This window comes from Camelus bactrianus, chromosome 5 (genome assembly GCF_048773025.1).
Source record: "Camelus bactrianus isolate YW-2024 breed Bactrian camel chromosome 5, ASM4877302v1, whole genome shotgun sequence".
Lineage (NCBI taxonomy): Eukaryota > Metazoa > Chordata > Mammalia > Artiodactyla > Camelidae > Camelus > Camelus bactrianus.
The window spans coordinates 84151596-84177203 of record NC_133543.1 but is presented as its reverse complement, the minus strand read 5'-3'; positions in this window follow the sequence as shown (position 1 = coordinate 84177203).

Genomic DNA, 25608 nt, shown 5'->3' with positions numbered 1-25608 from the left:
GTGTCCCAGTATACTAATCTATTTATCTAGTCATTTTAAAAAAATTTTTGAACTTTTAGTAATGTGCCTGTCTGCATTTATTGTTTCATTCCCTTGTAACTATGGAGAAGAGAGATGGGAAAGATGAATTCCAAGACTGAATCTACCATAGTTAATTACAGGCATACCTTAGAGATATTGTGGGTTCAGTTCATCTAACATTAGAGTTAACGTAAGTATGTATAGTTTATTTTACCTTTATTTTTATATATAATGTGTCCTTTTTTTATTTTAAAGGCAAAATAAGTTCATTCCTCTGTTTTGTATAAATTGAAGAACTCCAAAAATTGCATAAAAATAAGCCAGGGATGATCTAAAATGTAGTAAATTTGTTCTTTGGAAATACATGAAAAATTACTTATACTTTCTGAAAAACAGTTTCTTCCTAGAAGTTTAATATTTATTGTTAATTAAAAGTAAAGATTAATTTACAAGAGTTATAATTTTAGACAAAGAACATTTTTGTGGTTTTTGTTCAATATTATTTCCTCAAGATCACTTTCATTCCTTCTCGATTGACTTAAAGCAGCCTTCAGTGATAACAGATCATCTGCGTGTCTAGGCTGTGTTTTCACTCATCTAGTGACTGTGCCTCTAGTTTATTAAGGAAAAGAATGCACAAAACATCTTGGCCCTATAGACACGTATACTCATTTTTATGTTGGTAATTATTAAAATTTATACATTAATCTTTTGTTACAAAAGTGGCTTTGGGATACATTGTATATAAATTATGAAGTTAAAATAAATATAACATAGAGTTATAAAAATACCCATATACAAAAATTAAAAGAAAATTATTTCATTTAAATAATTAAATAGATCTATAGATGCTAGCAGTATAGGGACAAATTTATGTATTACTAGGCTCATTGCTTAATGGTAGATTCTTACTAAATGCTATTATGTAAGAGCTGTAGAAATTTACAAGGCACAGAAAAGTTGCCACAGATGTGCATGTGGAGTTGAAACATTTATTTTTATTTTGAGTAATAATTTCATCTCAAAAATATACTTTCCTCCTGACCCACTGTCTATCTGAACAGTTCAGTGCTTTTTAATTAAAAAAATGTATAACTTCTGAAAATATAGCTGAACTAGTCCCCTGCAATCTAAAAGATACCTCATTGGTTTAAAGAAGCACTATGTGCTACTTAGAACAAGGAATATTCTTTTAATAAAGCTGGAAAAAAATTACTAAAGCCCCCCCCGCAAAAAAAATACTTGAATCATCACTGAGTGGACAGAGAGAAAAAGAGGATAAGAATGGATTCTTCACAAATGAGCACCAGTTCAAACTATTTCATATGTTAGACATGCAAGTATAATTTCATTTGAACAAAAATTTCATGGCTGAATAATAATTTTTTAAAAACACTCCTAAATATGTCAGGTGGTTTCTATGATAAATCACAATGGAAAGTCTAAGGGGATATATCAGTAGTTATTAACATCATTTGTCAAGATAATCAGTTTTTGAAATATGTATATTTTTTAACCATTCTGAAATATAGGTCAGGCAATTATAACAAAACTAATTAGAAATTTAGTTAATATTTTGAAATAACATATGATGAATATTTAGGTAAGCAAATTCATATGGAAATGAAAATTCCTTATTTTCCTATAGTGAATTTTCAGATGTCTATCCAGTTTCCAAAGCTAAAGGGAAGAAGCCATCACTTTAATCTATTTAATAGATGTAGATTTTGAATGCAATAACTTCAGTCTTTGTGTTCTTAATGATACATCATCCATCATTATTTTACACAAAGAAAAAAGTTGATATCAATGATTTTTTCTCTAAACAATGATATTTTATGGCCGTCACCATCTTTTCATTTACTACTGTCTGAAGTAATCTTGCTCTTGTTATTTATTTGTAGTCTTTCTCACTTTAAAACTGTAAAAGGTTTAAAATCCTTTCTTATCTTTCTCATTTCTATATCTTCATCACCTAGAAGAGTATCTAGTACATAATTAAGAAATGAATAAATTTTGTTGAATGAATTAATCATTATCATCCATTTGGTTTATTGCTTAATTTCTCTACACCATAGCTTTATAGTCTGCAAAAATGAGATTGATGAAGAAGAGAATTAGTTGTTCAAATTTTAGCAAAGTCTAAACTGAAAATAATTCAGTAGTGCTTGATACCCAAATAAGACCTGGAGAATGTGAGAAAATATAATTGAGAGTGATTAAAAACTAGTATTAAATACCAAATGTTTAATATTTCAATACATAAAAAGTTTGGAAGCAAATGTTATATATTACTCTTAATAAAGAATGCTATTTTTATGGTGACAGTCTGTCTATGAATGTTAATTTAGCCATGGACAAATTGCAGGCAGGTTGAGGGTGGCTGTAAATAGTCAATAAGTATATCTTTTTCACTATGAGCATGCTAAAATTGATAATATGAATATAAAAATGGCAAATACCTATAAAATATAAATTAGAGAAAGAAATTAGATTTTAGTTAAGATCTTAACCACATTAGTGTTCTGCTTTAAGAAACTGTGTTTTTTAACCTAATGTGCCAGCCCTTTGCTAACTGCTATGAATAAACATATGAATAAGTTTGTAGTAGACAAAATTATAAGCTAGGAGAAAATAAGAACATTTTTTACTATTTGTTACAAATCACTTTGAATTTAGGATTTTCAGCAAAATCACCATTTCATTTTTTGTAAGTAACTATGTTACACATAGTTTCATGATGCTGTGACTAGGCTGAAATTATTTAATTATTTACCCATAGAATATAAACTTATTTAATATGGTCTACCCTATAGCATATATACTATAAACAAAAAGAGCCTTACTTTTGAACATTAAATAAAACGTATTCAGAATGCATTAAATTCTCAACAAAAATACTAGCACTAAATTTCAGAGCACATTAAAAGGGTCATGCATGAAGTTCAAGTGTGATTTATTCCAGCCTTGCAAGATGATTGAACATTCACAAAACAATAAATGTGATAATCACATTTACAGAATGAAGAAGAAAATTCTTATGATCATCTCTGTTGAAGCAGAAAATGCATTTGATAAAATTCAGTAGTCTTTCATGATTAAAAAAAAACAAAAACAAACTCTTAACACATTGAGTAGAGAAGGAATGTACCTTAACATAATAAAGGCTATATATGACAAGCCCACAGCTAACATTGTACTATAGGTGACAAGCTGAGGGCTTTTCTTTTAAGATCAAAAACAAGACAAGGATGCCCATTTTAGCCACTTTTACTGAACACCGTGTTGGAAGTCCTAAGCAGAGCAATTTGGCAAGACAAAGAGAAAGCAGTAAAACTGTCTCTATTTGCAGACATGAATTTATGTATAGAAAATCCTAAAGACTTCTCCAGAAAACTCTTACAACTAATAAATGAATTTACTAAAGTGGCAAGACAAAAAAATAAACACACACAAAAAAAGTTGTATTTCATACACTAACACATACACTGATTAAAAAAAAAGAAAACAAACTTACTTAAAATAACATCAAATAGAATAAAAAAACTTAAGAATAATTTAACCAAGGAGGTGAAATATCTGTACACTGAAAACTGTAAGATATTAATGAAATAATTTGAAAAGGACACAAATAAATGGAATACTATGTTCACGGAATGGAATAATTAATATTATCAAAATTCCAATGACATTTTTCAGTCAGCTAATATTTTACTAAAGTGCCAAGAATACACAATGGGAAAAGAATAGTCTCTTTAATAAACAGTGTTGGAAAACTTCAATAGTCACATACGAAAGAATGAAAATGGACCCCTATGTTGCATCACTCACAAAAATTAACTCAAAATGGATTAAATATTTAAATATTGAAACTGTAAAACTCCTACAAGAAAACATAAGGTAAAATCTCCTTGACATTGGTTTTAGCATTTTTTTTTTTTTTTTTGGATATAACACTCAGAGCACAGCAACAAAAGCCAAGCAAGCAAATGTGACTGCATCAAACTAAATACTTCTTAACAGCAACTAAACCCTGAACAAACTGAAAAGGCAACCTTTGGAATGGGAGAAGATATTTGCAAAACATATGTTCTATAAGAAGTCAGTATCTAAAATATGTAAGAAAATCATACAACCTAAGACCAAAAACAAACAAACAAACAAACAAAAAAACCCCACAAAAAAAATCACAGAGGTCCTGAGGAGACATTTTCCCAAAGAAGGCATACAGATGTCCAGCAGGTACTTAAAAAGAAGTTCAACATCACTAATCATTTGTGGAATGCAAATCAAAATAACAATGAGGTATCACCTCACACCTGTTTGAATGGCTATCATACAAATTATAAGAAATAATATATATTGACAAAAATGTGGAGAAAAGGGAACCTTGTACATTGTTGGTGGGAATCTAAATTGATAGAGCCAATATGGAAAACAGTATGGAAGTTCCTCAATAATTAAAAATAGAACTATGATATGATCTAGCAATCCTACATCTGGATATATAACTGAAGGAAATATAGTAAGTATCTCAGAGATATCTGTACTCCTATGTTTACTGCAGCATTCACAGTAGGCAAGACGTGGAATAATGTTAAGTTTTCATCAATAGATGGGCAAATAAAGAAAATGCAGCAAATATATGTATACATATATATATATATCTCATAAACTAACAGATTATTAGTCAGCAATATAAAAAAGAAGGAACTATTACTATTGGTAACATGGATGAACCTGAAAGAGGTTGTGCTACGTGAAATAAACAAAGATAAATACCATATGGTGTCACTTATGTGGAATCTGAAAAAAAAAAGTCAGTTTAATAAAAACAGAGAATATAAAGGTGGTGCCGGGGCCACTTTCTTTTGTTTCTTCATCAATTAACAGTAAATCTGATCAGTTTATATGATAGTCTAAAAAAATTGTTATTCCCAATCCCACTGAGATTACTGCGCAGTTTATATACTTACAGACTTTGCTACTTCCGCTTTGGTTAATTGTCAGTTTTATAGTCTTGGGTAACTTACCTAATTTATCTGTACATCAGTTTTCTCCTCTGTAAATTGGAGATGATAATAGTATCTACCTCATAGGGTGTTATTACTATTAAATGAACAGCCTTAGTGTCCAGATTATGGTCTCTTAATAACTCCTCCCATTAAAAGGCTGATTTCAGATCTGAGACAGGACATATGAAAGATGAAGCAGAGAAGTTATCAAAATCTGGCAGTATTATGTAAATTGATACAGGAGCCAAGTGAAAGAAAAGATGGAAAAGGTAGGAAAAGATGTTCTAAGATGGAAAAAGGGGTGTTAAAAATGACAGTGGATTAAATAAACTAAAATACATTAAAAATCAACGACCTTATTAAAACTTCATTGGTTACTTTTGGATTGCTAGAATATTTGACAATTATTCTACAAATTGAAAAACAAAGACTTTGCCATGCTTTTCCTTTTATGTATTATATTTCGGGGAATCCAAATAATGAACAAATCAGAGCTAATATAGGTAGGAAATGACTGAATTAGATTATTACCCTTTTAAACCTCTTATGAAGTAGTGGATCTAGGCAAAGATCATTAATAGAAGTAAAAAATATTAGGTAAATTCTGATGGATAACTTTATGAATCATGCTGATACTGGGATCCCCTGATGAATCTTGACAAAAGGCGAAGCAATCTGATAATACGTGATGAAAAAAGAAATGTGCAGTCACATTTGTGAGGTAATCATGACCAGAAGGAAAGCAGTCTAATAAAACATCTAACACTAACGACCAGTTTAAGGACATAAGGTGGATATAGGAATGTATTAAATGAATTTAACCCTGAAAGTAAGAATAATTATAAGACCAGTGTAGTTTGGATTGTCCAGAAACTGGTCCTTGGACAATGATTGTAATGCAGGGACCATGAATGGGGTGTGGTTGATTGGGGCAGGGAAGGGAGTACAACCATAAAGCCTGCATTGTGAACTAGCTACCGCTGGAGGGAACCAAAGCCAAATCCCATCACACTGGAAACTGCTAAGAAAAGGTGTACACAATACCATTCAGAGGTGTTCCATCCAAGGGCCTAGGGAGCTGGTGTGTTTCTGCACCAACAGCCCTCGTTTTGTGGTTATAATTTTATCTCAAGGATGTTAATTCTAGTTTTCCGTCCAAAATTAGGGTGATTTTCTGAAACTTAAGGGAGGTCCCCCCAGGCCAAGAAATCAGATACCAGCTACATTAGAATGTAAAGAGTACTGATTTCACTAATTTCTACCAGAAGTGACTCAATGTATTCAACAAATACATGGCATGGGTGGAGGAAATGGTAATATTTTAAAAGAAACTTCATAGATTAATGAGAACTACTATACATATATGATCTTGATTTGTAGTTATGGTTTTATAGGTATATCTGTGTATATATGTCATATCTCATATAATTGTACAGTTTAAATATGTGTTGCTTATTTTATGTCAGTTATACCTCAGACAAATGGTTTTAAACAACAATGGAGAAAGAAAACAACTTAAGAAATCATACCAAATTATAAAAAAAGAGATTTATTTAAATCTTGATTAGAACAAAGCAACTTTTTTGAAAAGCCCACACATTTGTATGATAATTTAAAAATATACAGACAATGGACTGAATTTAGATGATACTAGGAATTACAGTTAATTTTGATGAGTGCAGTGTTGGTTCTGTAATTATGTTAAAGCATCATCTGTTAGTTATGATGTCTGGGATTTATTTTTAAATACATTTTTGAAGAGAAAAAAGTTTGGGTGGGCATCAGAGAAAACAAGAACAGGTAATGATGGTTTACTTTGCTATTTCCTCAACTTTTGCTATTCCCTCTAATTTTGTTTGAAATATCCCACAATAAAACATTAAAGATAGCAGTCTTAAAACTAAACAACCAAAAAAAAAAAAAAACCACTTTGTGGTTTTTGCAACTAAATGAGTAAGAAATCTGTTTTATTACTATCACCTTCAACACAGCACAGCTTTTGATTTTATAAATATTTGGGTTTTAAAAATTCTACGAAGTACCATGATTTACATCAAGGTGATACTTTGCCATACAAACTGAATTTTCAGCAGTCTATATAAAAATAAAATACAATGCTTATTTTACTACTACTTTGTTCTGCATAGAACATAGAATTTGTTTTGCTGTGCACCTTCATTATAAAACATCTTCTCTATTTATTCACATAATTCTTGATTACAGTAATTTGAAGATCATATTCACTGAGTCCAGTTTCTGGTTTAATAGAACCTGTAATAAGGCAGAATTTTGAAAATGCGAGTAGAATGGCACATATTTTTAGTATTTTCTAAAGCTAAGGAGAAAAATGGGATGAGGAAAAAGATAACTTGGAAAATTCAGTTAATTTAATATGTAGTCAGTTCAATATAGTGTGTTGAAAATCCAATCAAACATTGGCATTTTCTGTAACAAATGTACTTTTAACACAGCCTGATAAGTAGAGAGGAAGACAATCTGCTAAAAGAATAATTTCATTTTTTACTCAAGATAACTGCTACATCATAATGATGAAAGATTTCTTGTATGTATAAGACAAAGCTGAGCTGTAATGAGGTTATTCGTTTTTTTCCTAGACCAGCAAATAAGTGAACTGTACGTAATGGTTCCAATTTAGAGTTCTTTTTTGTGCTGAAAATAAGGACTTCGCAAAACTCTGGTATATCTTTGAATGCCTCTGCGTGCTCTTCAGGCATTAGAAATGAATTTGTACAGGGTTGAGGGGGGAAGAGAGACAAGTTCTATTTATATTCTATAATATAGTAGCATTCTCCTGAAACCCTGAGGCTAAACTTTCTAAGGAAAATAAATAATGTCTACAATGAATAAACTAGAAAAGAAGCTAATCACAAAAAAGCCCTAATTGACACTAAAGCAAATAAGGCAACTCTCTTAAAGAAAGTCTTTCGTTGAAAATTTAGATATAGTAATGAGACAGACTGAAGGAACAGTAAAAACACATTTGACAGTCAAAAGAAATTTTGAATGAGTTACCAGCTAGTTATTCCAAGGGATGAAATTATAATTTGTGCCCATTCTATCCTGTTTGGCCATTTAAGATCTTTAGCCATATATTTCCAATACCTTAAATCCATTTTTGTTGTCTTTAATGTAGGTGATATTTATACTCTCTTAATCAATTGTCTAATACAGCCTTATCGATACAAAAAACCCATGTTGCAAAAGAGATTTGAAAGTGAGAATGCTTTCAACACTGTATTATGAGAGACCATTTTTAGAGATATTAAAATAGTGTTAACTATTCATATTCTTGCTAGAATTTTCCTGTGTTCTAATAAAAAATGATTTGAGATAAAGTAATGTAAGGAAATACTATGGGACATTTTCCATAAGTGACATAGTGCTTGCTTTCTATTATTAACAGAATTTCTTGCAAACTGAAACCAAGTACTCTTCTCCAGACATTTCAAACATCTGATAGGAGGCGGTGGTGGTTATTGACTTGATCACCTGGGGAAACAAATATTTATGGAATGATGTCCGTATTTCTTAGAAACATTGATATGTCGAATAGGAAAACTTAGCACTACATTTAACTGAAATGTTTAATGATAAAATGTCAAAGTAATTGTTGCCACTTTCAACCTATGTATTTTCCTAAAAATCCAAGAGACCAAATGATATTAAACTCAACTTCATACCTCTTAATTAATTTATCTGCATGCTAGTCAATGGAAATTGGAAAAAAGTTATATTAAACAAAATATGTTTCATCATAAACTGTCAATGATAGAAATGCCTCTTGCTTTTCTCACTATATGTGTGCTTATTTTATAATCACAGTTTCTTTTATTTCTGTGAGTAAATATATTCTTTTAAGGTTTCTTATATGTGTCTTTATCCATTGCAAATATGATTTCTATATTTTTATGAACAATATAGTCATCTTCTTAATAGAAATATCATCTGCATAAGATAAAATGTGTTTACTAAAAATCTTAGAAATTACTATAATTCAGGTATTATACTAGGAATAAAAAGATTTAATATAGTTAGTTATGTAAACATTACAATGTAATATAGCCTATGAAAATATGCATTAACAGAAACATAAAAATGAAGAAATCCTGCTAAAGACAGAGATTTAAATATGACATGGGGGAGGAGAAGAAATAATATTGCAGAATTTCAGAGAGGAGCAACATATACAGTGCTGCATTTGGCAGTATGAACAAGATAAGTCTGGTGTGAGACTTGCCTGGTTCATAGAGAATTCACAGTGATTTCTAGGGGAGTTGTAAAGTATAAAGTGAACATGATAATCCTTCTCAGTAGAGGGAGCTGTAGGGGGAAGAGGCTTGATCTCAGCAAGATATGTGAGAATATCTGGTAGAGCCCCAACCATGGGTCCAGAACATGGTCCCTTTGTGACTTTGCAGCTTCAGTCTGACGATAACCATTCTTCAGCCCTCTCCACATGGAAATCAGGATCCCATGGGCTGTGAGATCTGAAGGTCTCCTGCCCACCAATTTCCTGGAATCCATTGCACTCCCAGGCCAACAGTTGCTGATCCCCTCGTTCAGCAACCGCACCCTGGGGTGTGGCCTGCTGCTTTGCCAGCTAACTTGGATCAGCTCCTCTCCTGCGAAATCAGTGTATTTCGCTGTTACCCCATAAACTGGCCCACACTTTATCCTGGGAGATCTGACCTCCTTCCAAGTTTATCCAAATTTATTCACAAAGTAAGGAAATGTGCATTTTTCTTAAAGACAGTTTATGAATGACTTCCTGCCTTCATAAGCAAGGCAAGTCATGAAAAATGCATCAGAATTTTTAAAATAATTATTTACTTGATGTTATGGATGATTTTAATATAGTATAGAGTGGATGTGTGTTTTCAGGGAAATAGCATCCTAGTTAAAATTTTAAGATGGGTTCCTGAAATAGAACTTTATGTCTAAATTAATGAAGTTCTTTGAATATCCACTTGATATCAAGAGTTTGTGACTTTAAAATTTCTTTTTATTTACTGATACCTTTGACATAATCCTATATTTAAAATTTAGCTGCGTGCAATCATACCTGACAAGAAAAAAAGAGGAAAACTACATATAGGAAAAATCATTAAAAATAAGTACACATTGTTGAGACTTTGTCAAAAGGAATCTAAGTTAGCATTTCATTTTTTTCTCTTATTTCATAAATAAATGTGACAAATTGAAAACAGGGTTCTAAGATTTGGTCTGTAATGCACACAGTACATTTAAAAACTAGTGTAGAAGCTTTGAGATCAGGTGCATTATTCAGATTACATCAGAAGTACTAAAAATTCAAGCCCAAAATGCATTAATTCAGAAAAAATCTGATTTATAGATGCCTGAGCTGGGGAATTCCTAAACAATATTACAAGGTCATACATTATATTTGAGTTCTCCACGGTTTTGATCTATTTGAAATTAATTTAACTAATGATACGCCTTAGTAATCTAATGTGTTAGAAAACAGGGATAAATATGATTCCTATATAAGGCAATAACTTGTCATGCCTTCATTTTGAAAATTTGGATCTGGGCAGAGGAGAGGATTTTAGTTTTGGGTGTGTCCTTATATATTTATTCATTTTATTGAGTAGTAGTTTTATTAGTAGTAGTCTTTATTAGTAGTACTCTTTTAAATTTTCACATGAGGGTAATTAATGTTACCAGGCTTGTGAGAAAAATAACAGTTTGCCAATTTTGTGACACCAAAGATAACTAGCACTGTGGATCTACTTTACTGTAGTGATACTTTAGTGATCATTTTAGATTAAAGTCATGAGCTCTCTTTTCTAGTTAGTTCCTTTATTCTGGCTCAGCCTAGAAGAGCTAGTGTCCAAGCTCTGATTTGGACCAAATAACAACACAGTTTACTGGACACTCCAAAATTCTAACTCCTCACCACTGTGTATACATTAAACTATTGGTCCACTGATGATATAATAGCCTTATTATTTGGTGGGAAATATAATAGTGAAGAAACTATTACAAGGTCTCAAAAGTGTCTGCCTCACTTGTCCCACTTGTCTGAAGTACAGGTGAACAGGAAAGCCTGTTCGTACTGCTCCTGGAAATTTTACACTTCCTAATGGACCATTTGAAATCTGGCAAATGGATTTTATACAACTTCCTTCATCTAATGGATATAAATAGTTCTAGACATGGTCTGTATGTTTTCATACTGGACTGAAATCTTCCCTTGTAGATAGGCTGCTGCCTCTTCTGTGGCCAAAGTCCTTTTGGAAATACTACTCCTACCTGGAGAACTCCCTTTGAACTTCACTTTGATTGAGGAACCCATTGTATTGGCCACACATTTTGACATATCTGTGCCGTTTGGCTAATTTTACAACACTTTGTGTACTTACCACCCTTAATTCTTTGGTTTAGTCATATGCACTAATGGCATTACTAAGACCTAAATGGCAAAATTTATAGACACCCTCCAAATACCTTGGCTAAAAACATTGCTGTTGGTCCTTCTAAATCTGAGATCCATCCATTTTGAAATTCATAAACTCTTACCCTTGAGATAGTCATGGGACTCCCAATGCACTTGGCTCCTTCTGCTTTTGATCTGCAATGGACAAAAGGAGGGATATTTCAGTATTTCAAGGGCCTAACTGCTTCTATTAAACATAACATGTTTTGGTAGAGAAATATTTTACAGTCTTCTGTAAGGAGATGAAGAACTTATTAAGCATCACACTTTGCAACCTGGAAATTTTGTCTTTTGGAAAAGACACCTCCAGAAGAACTCTCTTCAACCTTGATGGAGAGGCCCTTATTAGGTACTACTAGTCATCCTTTATGCCACCAAACCCCAAAGAATAGACTGTTGGATTCATGTGACACATCTAAAGAAAGTACCAAACACTTTCTGAACCTGCACATTGTCTGGTCACCTGAAAGTAAAGATTTTCCAGAATTGAAGTAGACAGTATCTGATGAGACAGCTTTCCCAAGATATCCAGACTAGGGCTGTTGGAAGTTTGTCACCAAACCTTTGATGATGACATAATGCTTCAGATGATCTCCAGTGTCAATGATCTTACAAATATTTGAGCTTTAGATTGAAAGTACCTGAGAGTTCTCTCTCCTACCCCTTCTTTTTTCTCAAATGTGACCTTCATAGGTCACACTTAATAGGTGTACTTTCCCTCTGATGAGAGACACTACAGCCAGGAAAGGTCTTTACTGGTTTTGAGGGACATAGAGCTGCTGAAACTAGAAAACATGACTCTTGATCAGCAGTGCTTTCAGAAGAAGATCTTGATCAAAATATGGAAATGTAAAAGATTTAAAAACAAAACAAAACAATTAAATAGAGTTGGGAGACCAGAAGGGGGTGCTCTCAGACCTTTTGATGATAGCAGAGTTCAACAGAAAGAAGAAAGACTACTATTCTTTCCTGTCAAGGACTCAGCCAATGAAAAACCAAGAACTCTTTGTTTGCAATGGCTTTCCCACTTCCTTTTCTCCTCTATAAAAGTGTTCTCCTTCTCTTGCTGTGTGAGAGCTTACACTGGGCTTGCCATGGTTGCAAACTCTCAAATTACAATTCTCTGCTGATCCCAAGTAAACCCATCTTTGTTGGAGAAATATCTATTTGTTTCAGTTCAACAAGGAGTACCACAGCAAGCATTGCTGCCATGGACAATTTCAGCCATTGCTACTTGGGACCCCTCACATTCTTCACTAAAGTTGAACCCAAATGACAGAGCTGCTTCGAGTCCCCACTGCTGTGTTTCTTCCCCAGGGCTGAAGCTGTTTCTGTAATTAGACGTGACCCCAGTTATTGCTGTACTCAGCCCTCTAATACCAGGATACCATAGTGTCTTACCATCTGGGAGACTATAGCTGCTACACCCTGTGCCCTGCTCTGCTATTGCCAGGGTCACACTGCTGCTGCTCTGGACCCCACCCTCTGGGTCTTAAGTTGGGAGTTTGACCCACTATCACTGGGGCCAAATTGCTGCTGTCTCTGACTGCCTCCTGGGTCCTAAGAAGTCATGGCTTTGACCTGCCATCACTGGGCTCTGCAGCTGCAGCTCTATGCCCTACCACTGGGGTTCTAAGTCATTAGCTTGACCTTCTTTCACCAGGCCAAGCTCCTGCTTTTCTCTGACTGCTCCCTTGGGCCAAAGTCAGGATTTTCACACACCATCTCTAGTGTGCAAATTTTTCTTCAGTACTAGTGAGTTCTATGCATTGTCCCAACTGCAAAATCTTCTCTTAACACATGCAGTTTGTGACTTTATATTGATTATGCAGACATTGCAACACACAGAGAAACAAAATATTATTTAACCTACTAATCTTGGCTTACTAGTAAACTATACATTTTCTGACATGACAACATAGATATGAGAAATGAAAAAGTAGGTAAAAATTTAATTTAAAGAGTTTATTGCATCATTGACCCTTCTATTTTTATCCTCCCTATACAAATTTCCTTTGCCATATCACTTTGATATGCTCACTGCTTGACTTTGGGCTTGTTCAAGTAATTTAATTTGACCAATTATATGTTTGTAGAACTGATGCAGGCTTGAAATGTACTTATATGATTTTCTTTTTTCTCAAGTACTTCTAACAACACTATGAGAATATGCCCAGACTTGTCTACTGGAGTATATCAGAGACATGTGAAGTATAACTGAGTTGCTGTAGTCATCCAGGTGTGGGCAGCCTAGATAAGCAAATAAACTAGTTGGTTCCTTAGACAAATAAATGAGCTTAGCCAAGAATGACAAACCATCAACTGACCAAAGATGATGAGAGAACTGAAACTGGGTATTGCCTATTTTATTATACTTTTTCTAGAGTTATTTAACTTCTTAGAATATGTCTTTATGGAACATTACTAGTAATGAGTTAATTTTTAAAACTGAGATTTTGGTTGTGTTTTTTGTTTTATTAAAATTTTATCAAAAGCAATCACCATTTGAGCTTTCTTCATTTCTATTTAAAATTAACACTTCCATATAAAATAAAAGTGCAGTGTGCACTTGATGATAGCAGCAGCTGCTTACTGATGAGTTTTGAATCATGAGATATTTTGAAGGCTATAAACCCCACTGGGAACTTTGTCAGTGTCAATACCTGTTAATAATTGCTGACAAATTATCAACACTCCAGAAGCAAGTTTTCTGTTGATGATTTGTGAAAAACAAACATATGGTAACTTTGACATCATCTTAATTTTCTTGCAAGAGATATTTCATTCTGATGTTAAAAAAAAGAAAAGCAAAGTCAATATCAATGAAGTTTATGTGATGTTGGTAGACAGTATGAAGAGTTTCAGTGTGTTTTTGTTGTAGTTTCAGTATGATTTCTTGAGATGGAGAAAGTGCATCTGGAAAAGCACTGGATACACACAAGTATGAAAATGCAGTAAAGAAATTCCATTAGCAAAACAGGCTTTTAGGAACTTAATGGTATTTTCAAGTAGCTATTTTCAATTACAGCATTCTCATCTTTGATTTTCTTTTCAAGTGAAGGGAACATAAGCCATACATTGAAGAATAAATCTAGTCTCAATATATATCAAAAGATTGGAATCAAAGAGCATATTTTTTATCACAATATAAATAAATAAAAATAAGTAAAAAATAAGATATACAGAATTTTTCTAAGTTAGGAAATTAAACAACATAATTATAAATACCCTATGGATTAAAGAATAAAATATAAGAAAAATTAGAAAATATTATGAATTCAGTGATAATCAAACCACAGCCTACCAAAATCTGTAAGATGCAGCTAAAGTGCTTTTTTGAGTGAAATTAATAGCTTATATTATAAAAAAATGAAATAACTAAAATCAGTTACTTAAGCTCCCAACTTGGGCACCAAATAAACCCAAAATAAGTAGCAGAAAAGAAATAAAAACAGGAATGTTGAAGTATAAAATAAACAATAGAGAAAGATTATAAAGTCAAAAGTTGGTTGTTTAAGATGATTAATACAATTGATGATTCTTTAGCAAAACTGACCATAAAAGGTAGAGGAAAAAAGTAAATTACTAATACTAGCTATAAAAAATCAATACAGATCATAAAAAGAATAAAGAGCATTAATGAGATAGTAGGAATGACTAATAATTCAACAAAATAAAATAGAAAATTTTCTTAAAAAATATTTGTTAAAGCTGATACTAAAAGAAACAAAAATAATAATCTAAGTAGCCTTATGTTTATTATATATGGAATTAGTATTTTAAAAATATCCTTACCCCAAAGAAAATGCCAGGCCCACATGGATTATCATTGGTGACGTCCATGAAGTACTTCAGGAAAATAGTACTAAAGTCACACAAATCTTTTAAAACATAGAAGATATATACTTCTTAGCCTGTTTTGTGGTGTCTACATTACCTTAATTCTAAAAGCTAAGGCATTTAAAAGCAAAAAAAAAAATTTTTTTTAAATTATAGACCTATATCTCTCTTAAATTTGGATACAGATAGCTTAACAAAGTATCATCAAATTCAGCCCAGCAATATATAAAAAGAATAATACTTTATGGCCTCTCAGGTGTGGATTACCTAGGAATTAAAGATTGTTTTAAAAATTAAAGTCAATCATGGTAGTTTACCACATTAACAGAATAAAACCAAAAACCATATGACTATCTCATTAGTTGTAGGAAAGGAGTATTAAAAAAAAAAAATCCTGATTGGGAAAAAAATCTGCCAATTAATAATACAAGGGAGCTTTTGTAACATGGTATTGGGCATTTATGATAAACAAAAACATTATCAGTCCTCCCCACTTCTATGCACGATTGTACTACAGGTCCTAGCCTCTGCAATAGGGAAACAATAAGGTAAAAATACAGATAGGAAAGATCTAAAACTCCAAAACTCCATATTTAAAACACATATTATGTATAAGAAAACCCTATGGAAGTGAAAAGAAAAAAAGAAACTCAGATTTAAAAAATGAATTTAACAAGTTTGTAATAAAATGTTATTATATAAAAAAAATTGTATTTGTAGCAAAAAATCAATAAAATGAAATTAAAAATTAAACTATTTACAACAACGAGAAACAATATAAATTACCAAATATTAAATATAATGACAAATATTTAAGACCTTTCACAAAACTAAAAAACACTGCTGAGGGAAATTAATTAAAGAAGTAAAGTAATTGGAGATAAATACCATGATCATTGAAACTGCAAGACTCAGTATTATTAACATGTCTTTTCTCTGCAGTATGTTTTTTTGGAAGAAATTGATACGTTAATTCTAAAATATATAGAAATGCAACGGATATAGATGAGCCAAAAGAACCTGAAGAAGAAAAATAACTTTGCAGACTTTCACTACCTAACTTTGAGACTGAAGTGTGATGATAATAATCAGTATTGGTGTAAGGATGGGAAGTTAAATTAAGGGAACAAAAGAGAGAGTCCAAAAAGTGATGTGTACTTTTGAGAACCATAGAATGTTTTAAGCATGCTTTATCACTTTTATGTCAATCCTTATATCATAAAAATCAATTAAGGTGAATCATCAGCATAAACATAAATACCATCCCCATAAAACCCCTAGAGGAACAAAGAGAACCTTCATGCCTTACATTAAGATAAATTTATTGGAAGGAATACAAGAAAACAATAATTATTAAAGGTAAAATGATAATGGTTCCATGAAGAATAAACATTTCTTGTCAAAAGAGAAAATCAGTGGAGAGGGAAAAACATTTTAAGAGCATATATCAGACAATTGACCAATATACAAACTATGTAAAGTACTTCTACACATCAACAGTGAAAATGTAAACAAGCCAACTAAAATTAACAAGAGACTTGAAAAAATATTTTTAAAAGGAAAATACACACACACACCTGTTTTATACATAGCATATTTATGTGTGTGATATATATATATATATATATATCACACACATAAATATATATATATATATAGCAAATAAGCATGTGAAAACGCACAACAACATGAGTCCACTTACAGTAACCCTTTTCAAAAAGAGCAAAAAAAATAAACACTAAAACCTGCTCTTCTTTCTCACCTGAAATACCTGGCACTGTCGTCATTATCCAACTACAGCCTGGGGTCAAAGGAACCCACTGATGTTCCAGTAATGTGGTGGGGACTGTTGAGGCACAAAACAGGGTGGATATGGATGGAATTTGGATATGAAGAGGAAAAGGAAGGGCAACTAGCACAACTCCCTGCTGACATCTTTTTTCCAAAAAGAAAAATGAAACAAATATATTGGGGGCAACAGAAGAAAGGAGAGCAGGGAGATAGATAATAACTGCCACCACACATAATGTTCTGTCATTTTTTAAATTTCTGAAGCTGAATATTTCTTCCACATCTGTTCTCTCTCCTCTCTACTCTTTCCTTTCTCCTCAATATCCCTGTCAAGGATTTTTAAAAGTTTGAGATTCTTACCCAACTTTCAATCTAACAAGTTATCCTTTCACAGTTTCATGGATGATGGCCAAAGACATTAAGACTACTGGATCAAAAACAAAGGAGAGTTTATTACTTACAGTAATAGCAATAGGCAGAAAATCTGCAATTGTGCTTGTTCCCTAAACCCCAGTTCTCATAGGGTGTCAAAGACACAGTATAATGTGTTACAAGTCGGGAACCTAGATGTTAGGAAACTCTGATCTTTTACAGCAGGCTGTAAGCATAACATGACCTTTGGCCCAAGGGAGATACTATCTTTATTAAACTGGACAGTAAGTAAATTTGCCCTTTGCTTCAGAGGTAAATATCATCTGCATCTTCCAAGGCTTCTTGATTTACAAACAGCATTGAAAAAGTCATCAGAACAAAGGCAGTCAGTACCTCAACTTGCAAGATGGGCAGAAACTTGAAAGACCCACGGAGAATATTCTCTCTTTCTCAGATATTACAGATTTTTCTAGAACTCCATTGTGGTTGGTTGCAACCACAAACAAAAAAATTTTAAATCTACTGGGATTGGGGAAAAAAAGCACAATACTTGTGAGGTCTTTATGCCTACATGAAAGTACAAACATTCCTTAGGTTTTCTAATCAAGACTCATTCATGGATAGTTGGCAAATACTTTGGTATCATAAACAAAGGACTTTAGCTGACAAGTTTGAAATCCAGTCCTAATGCACATTATTTTTCTGCATATTTTAAAGTTTTGTGGTGAGATATAGGGAACAATCTAAGTACTCTCTCCATCCATTCTTTCCTTTATAATAATGACACAGGCAGGGTTATTATGTCACATCCCAGGGATATTAACAGGTTACAGCAGATGTGGCTCAACATTTTTACCGATTTAAAATGTTGATAATGGTCATTGTTGTATTCATAAAATTAACTACTAAAAATGCAAAATTTGTCATATTCTTTCAAGGTGACCACTCATTATGTTCCTTTGAGGCTCCAAGGAAATCTGGATATAAACCTGAGCTGTGACTAGCACGGAGTTCTTTGACATCTGTGCCAGCTGTTCCTCCATTTGAACTACATTTAGCTCCTAAACTGATAAAAAAAAAAAAAAATCTTTAGATAAAATGGTGATTTGACACTTGATTATTTTATAAAATAAAATACATTTCTGTTTCTATATATTGAGGCAGCAAGTACTATTAATTGGCTCTGATAACTAGCAGTGTATTTGGAAGAATAGAAGTAAAATCTTGTAAAGTATTTCTCAGGTTATTGCCTATTATTTCATGTTGGGCAGGCAATTTAATAAATTCAGGTGGGTTATTCCTCAGCATACTATAGTTTATCATGCTTTCGAGTGGTTGAGTTTTCAGAATGCCTGCCAATATTTGGCTTTTTCTATGATTCCCTCGCAGGTGTTGCAGTGCAGCTTAAACCTTTAGTATAGAGAGAAAGAAAATAAATTTTGTGTAAGAGTCTAATTGCATAATGTATCAGGCAAATTTTTTTTTAATTTGTTTATTTCATTTCTAACATTTCAAGGTCAATGATTAGAATCCTTATGTTGTTAAATAGTATCAAAGTATTTCTGACTTAAGAAATATATTTTGTCTATGTACTCTTAGTAAGAGCATCTATGATAATTTGGGAAAGATAATATCCTGATTATTTGTACAATTAATTGGGAAGAAAAGGTATAGAAATACACAAGATTATGTGCTTAGAATGTGTGACTCTAGCCTAGACATTGAAGGATGTTCATCCTATAGCTGCGTATCTGAAAATAGAAAGCTTTTCAGTGCTATGAGGCAAAGGGCATACAATGGTTTGAAGAAGGATAGATAATGTCAAACTCAGGCCAATCTTCTCTAAATGTTATCTTTCAAATAAATGTCATAGCAGCTCCATTGACATGGAAGGTAGATACTGCATAACAGGAAAAACAGTACTATCCACACAGTATTACGTTTGATGTAGTGAAAATGAAAAAAAAATTAAGAGGTGAGAAAATATAGAAATAGCCTGATAAATTCTCAAATGTGAAGATAATATTATTGAAGAATATATTATTGAATTGTGCATGAGTTCTAAAGCTATGGGAGCTTGAGATTTAAAATCAAGAAAGGAAGATACTCTTATTTCTTTATTATAGCCTTTACCTTGTATAACTTTTAATTCAACTGCAGATTCCACTCAGTATCAGCAGTATCATACTGCACAGTAAGAAAATGCCTCATCGATTTTTGTAACTGTATTTAGCCAAGTAACATATAACATGCACATTTTCTTTCCAGTCTATTGCACCTCCCTCTTTTCCCCGTGTCATTATTTGTGGAGATGTTCCTCCATATCACTTAGCCACAAAGGTTCCACGGTGGTCCTGGACTGTGTAGAATCTTCAAGGCACTAGAATTGCCCTGAGTTTCATTTGTACGTACATCTAATTCCTCCCTTTTTCCCCAGCCACCTGTGTTGGACACTTTTACATGGGCACCAAAAGAGTAGAAATGTTGTCCTAATGAACATGTCCTAATGAAAACAGTAGTTCCCATTGTGCTCTCATGTCTACACCTCAGCCTCTCTCTTACTCTTACTCTCACTCTTTCATTCTCTTTTTCTAAGTCACCAATTGTTTGGGGATTGAGAAGGAGTCCAGGGCATGGAAGCTTACCCCAGACAGTCTTCTCAGTCTTTTCCAGTCCTATACCACTTCCCCCACCCCCAATATCTTATTCCTGTTTTTCGTTTTCCAGTTTATTGAAGCTTCCTTTAATAAATTGCTTTTCCCAGGATCGTATTTACTTTTGCTATGTATTGTGGAAATCTTCATTTTTGGAAGGCTGTGATGAATCTAATAATCTATCATTGTGTCCTCAAGTTTATCACTGTGTAGACTGTTTGGAACTGAAAGAGATACACTATGTCCCTGTTCACAAACAGCTTATAATGCAGATTGGGAAAGAAATGGGAAACAGAAATAACTAATACATTATATAGAAATCAAAACTGTTCATTATAAACAATAATTTCAATATATTGCAAATATTTTCATGAGATAGAAATTTTAAATCATTTTATAAACTATTAGAAATAAAAATATAAATGTTGAAAATATCAAAGATGGTTTTGCAAAAGGAAATAGCATTTTATCTAGTGTGTATATATAATGTAATTTCTATTTAGAGAGAAGGAAATTAAGCATAAATGAATCTGGAAATATGTCACTATTGTGGAATGAATGCAGTAAGAATCCCTAGGATTGGTTTAAAAAAAAGCCCTAATTTCTAGTTAATCAGTCTAATCTAAGAAATAAAAAGACCCAACATAGTCTCCCCTCTTCAGGAGGTCACGAACAGTAAGTAGTATTTGCTAAGCCTTGTGAGGCAAAAATTACCATGGTTGCATTTGAGAAACTTTGTATGAAATAAGAATTTTAATATGACATGATAAAACCCCAAAGAAATGGTAACTTATAAAACTGGATCAGTTTAATTATGATAAAAAGCAAATTTGGTACAGTCCTGGACCTCCATCTTAGAGATCTGAATTTACAGTATTTTAATTGCAAATCACACATGGTAGGAATGGTTCTTATGAGCGGAGGTAAATTGTCACAGCTTTAATATTATATTTTAAATTTTCTATTAATTTTTTATATATGGCTTAATACAATTAGTGTTTTGGGATAAAGAGAGATTTATTTTTTAAAGTTAATTTTTTAAGCAGCTTAAAAATTAATTTTAAAATGTGTCCTCTTATCTAAATGATTTACTCTCTTTGAAATATATCTCAAATGGTGAAATTGCTCTTTATATGAAAGTAAAATGATGAAAACAAGTTCTACATAGAGTATAATTCTTATTTATACATTTTAAAAATATGCTTTCAGTAGTCCTGTGATTAGAACTCAATAATTTATAAGGATTATGTAATCATAAATATAAATATATGTGCATATTATAGCTTTATTCTTTTGGAGGAGCATTAAAAAAGCATTATTACTTTTAAATTTTATGTGATTGGTATTAGCACAAAGGTAAATTAGTGATTTTATTTTGATAAAATGCTCAAATAAAATAATTAGGTATACACTGAAGTATTTTATAAATGCTAATTGCATGCTATGTATCAAATTGACTCTATAGGACTAGAAATACTTCAACTTAACAAAATAAATTAAACAGTATATTGCATTCAAAAATTTTGATCTAAATGCTAACTTTCCAATTTGAATTGGCTCTTTATCAACCTCTAAGTAATAGCATTTCCCTCTAAGATCTCAGAATTCATTTGGATTCTTTTTTTAAATTTTAATATAATGTGATATGTAGAGATCATGCATTTAAAGTATATACATAGAAAAGATTATATAAGCATATTTTGTTATATTTTGAAATAATGTTTGATCATTCAAATACAACTTTTTTTTAGTTATCTGAATGCTTGTACATAGCTCAATTTATTCTAAAAATTAATTTGTTATGATGGAACATTGGGAGTTGCAATAAAATTTACTTTCTGTGATAGGGCTGAAACATGGTCCTCCCAAAGATATCCACATCAAATCCCTGGAACCTTATTTGGAAAAAAGGTTTTTGTAAATATGATTAAATTAAGGAACTTGAGATGCAGTGATAATGCTGGTTTATCTGAAAGGGCCCTGAATCCAATCACAAGTGTCCTTGTAGAAGAGGGAGATTTGAGACAGAGTGATGAAAGATAGTGACTAGGAGGAGAAAATGTAACCACAAAGGCAGAGATGAGAGTGTTGTAACCATAAACCAAGGAAGCCAGCAACCACCAGAAAACAGACATAGAATGGATACTCCCCTGCAGTAGCAGCAAGGAGCACAGACCTGCTGACACCTTGATCTGAGAACTCTGGCCTCCAGTACGTGTAGGACAGTAAAATTCTCTTCTTTTAAGCCACTAAATTTGTGGCAATGTGTTACGGAGATCCTATGAAGCCAGTTCACTCTCTAAAGTGCCAAAATGAATTATCTTTCAAGTTATCTTATAACCCATTTTTCTTTTTTCTTCTTTTTAAATAATGATAATTATAGTCCTTAAAGGGGGAAAAATCCGCATCAGAAGATGATATACCACCAAAATGGGTGACTTAAGAGTAGTAAGAGAAAGCTCTATTTCCCAGTAAATGTTCAAGCTTTTATTCTTTACAGCAAGATTTCTCAACCTTGGCACTAGTAACATTTTCAGCTAGGTAGGATAATTCTTTGTTGTAGGAATTGTTATTTGTCTTGTGCACTGTAAGATGTTTAGCAGCGTCCCTAACCTCTACTAGATGCCGGTAGCAACCACAAGTTTGATAGCCAAAAATGTACTTATGTGTTGTCAAATATCCTTTGGTATGCAAAAAGGCCCCCAGCTGAAAACTGCTGTTAAAGGATCATCTCCAAATACATCTACCATTTGGGACAAAATTCTTAGTGACTTTATCTGGTAAAGATTTTATTATCCAAAAAGGGCACAACAGCATCATCCAATTGATTATGGTTTTATTTCAATGTGGCTTTAACATTCTTACCCTTGAGAAGTAGGGTCTATGTTACATCTTCTTGTATATGAGTAGACTTGTGACTATGGAAGTGACACTGGGTGACTTCCAAAGCTCTGTTATAGAAGTCAGTACATCTTCCTCCAAGTTCCCCTAAAATGCCACCATGCCCTGAGGAAGCTCAGGAAACCGGTAGAGATACTCAATTGGAGAGGAACCAAGGCCCCCTGTCTACAGTCCCAGCAGACCTCCCTCCAGACCTATTTGCCAGTCATATGATTAAGTCATCACAAAAATAGATCTTCCACTCCTGGTCATAGACAGCAGATGAGGCCGTCTGGAGCAGGCACACACCTCTGCTGTACCTTACCCAAATTGCAGATTTGTGAACAAAGTAACTAATTTTTATTATTTTAAGTTGCTAACGTTTGGGGTGGATTTTTATGCAGTAACCAGATCATTATACCAGTACACTAAAATACCCAATAAAAGGAGAGGGGCAATGGAGATACATTCCTAAAACCTTCAATTTGACTTCCTTCCTACCTTCCTTCCTCCTTTCCTTCCTTTCTTCCTTCCTTCCTTCTATTTCCCTCCATCCTTTCTTCTTTTCTTCCTTTCTAAATAGCTTTACATGATTTACCCATACATTGTCAAATACTGAATACATTAATTTGTATATTTAACAATTTATTGACTAATTTGACAATATAGATGATATGTTTGTTTTTTAGTAACTACAATGAAGCTGTTCAGTCAATCTGGACTATTCTGTGCCCCACATCCTAACCTTCTCCTCTGACCATTCAAAACTCAGAACAAGAAAAGAACTCACTGAAATCATCAAGTATAGCAGATTACTCCATATTATGTACTTCTGAGACCAAATATTATACTACACACTGCATGTTTGCTTTTCTTGTACATATGCAGCAACTTGAGAGCAGAGCTACCTTACATTCTGTCTTTCCATTCTAATTCCTGTACAGTGACAGGTCTTTAATAAATATTGAACAAATGAGCCTGTGAGTTGCCATGTTGTACATTTGAGAACTAGTCATAAAAATTATGTGCTAGTATGAATTGGGATGCTTAAAGTAATTACTTAATGTAAGTCAATATCATGTAATTGGAAAAGTTATGATTACCAAGGAGTTTGGAAAATAAGATGAATAATGACTAAATAGGCAAATGTGAGTATGAGACTGCATACAGTTAACTCAGTAAGAAGGTTTGCATTTCAAGATTATTACTTATGTGATAAATAATGAGAGTAATTATAAAATTACAGCTAAGTTTTAAATTAAATGTTATATAATAAACCACATATTACCAATTAAAGATACTACTGTTCAAAATGTCATAAAAACTGAGACATGGGTAAGAATTTAGAGAATTCTAGAAATAGATAAAGCCAAAGGATAAATATGAAAAAAAAAATGAATTAAGAAATCTAAAGAAAGATTTTTGAAGAAATGTCTATTTTAAAAAGAAATGATATATTTCTAAGCATTGATTTCTCACCAGTGGTATATAGCTTGTCTGAAAATGTAAGAATAACTTTTTTCCTGGGAAATGTATGAAAAGATACAAAAATACAGTCTTTTACTGATTAGTAAAAATGTACATTTATGTTTATCTCAGAACTTGTCCCTGGAATCTCATATTATTGAAGAATCTAGTATCTATTATTTTTCATTCTTGCTTGGTTGCTTCTTATTTAATTTTTATTTGAAAATGGAATACTTAAAATTTTAGAAATGCCATCTTGAAGTGAAACTGTTAATAGAAACAACTAGTTAAAAAGCAACAAAAATATTAATTAAGCAGTCATTTGTTTTGCCTCTAGAAAAATAACTGATATTTTAAAAATAGTAAATTAGATTGTTATATAAAATAATAAAGTATGATGTTATATTAAGGTGACTTAAATGGCCTCATACAATATATAATTTTCAGATTAAGGCAAAAGTATAAGTTGTAACTATTACCTCATTAAATTTAACTTCCTTATAAATATTTAATTGTACATTTTAAATATCAGTTTTTAATAATACATAAATATTATTTTTATAAGTTATGAATTACAGAATTGAACAATGCTAAATTATTTCCCCTTTATCATAATGCTCATTAACCAAATTTAAATTATAAAATTAGCTGAATAATTTTAAGTATGTATCTTTAAAAGGCACTTTCTCAAATCTTTCCCCTTCAAAATTAGCATTTCTTACATGCTTGTGCTATTACTTTTATTTTTGCTTGATAAACTATATCCTATTCAAAAGACCCCATGCTGTATAGTACTGAATATGCTTCTTGTTGGTTTTCAAAGGATCACAGATGGGAAGCCATTCAGAAGTAAGTTGAAAATAATACTACTACTCAATATTTGGCAGTACTTTTCAGGTTCACAATAGTGTGTAATTTCAATTAATTATGATAATAATCATGAACATGCTGTTTTCTCTTTCTAGATAGACAGAGCATCTCAGATTCTAAATTGAGAAGTAATTTAAATGAATAACATAAAATGCAACTGTTAACACTTCTTCCTTAAAGCATTTCGGGTACCTTTACCTTTAATAGGAAAGGAACCACA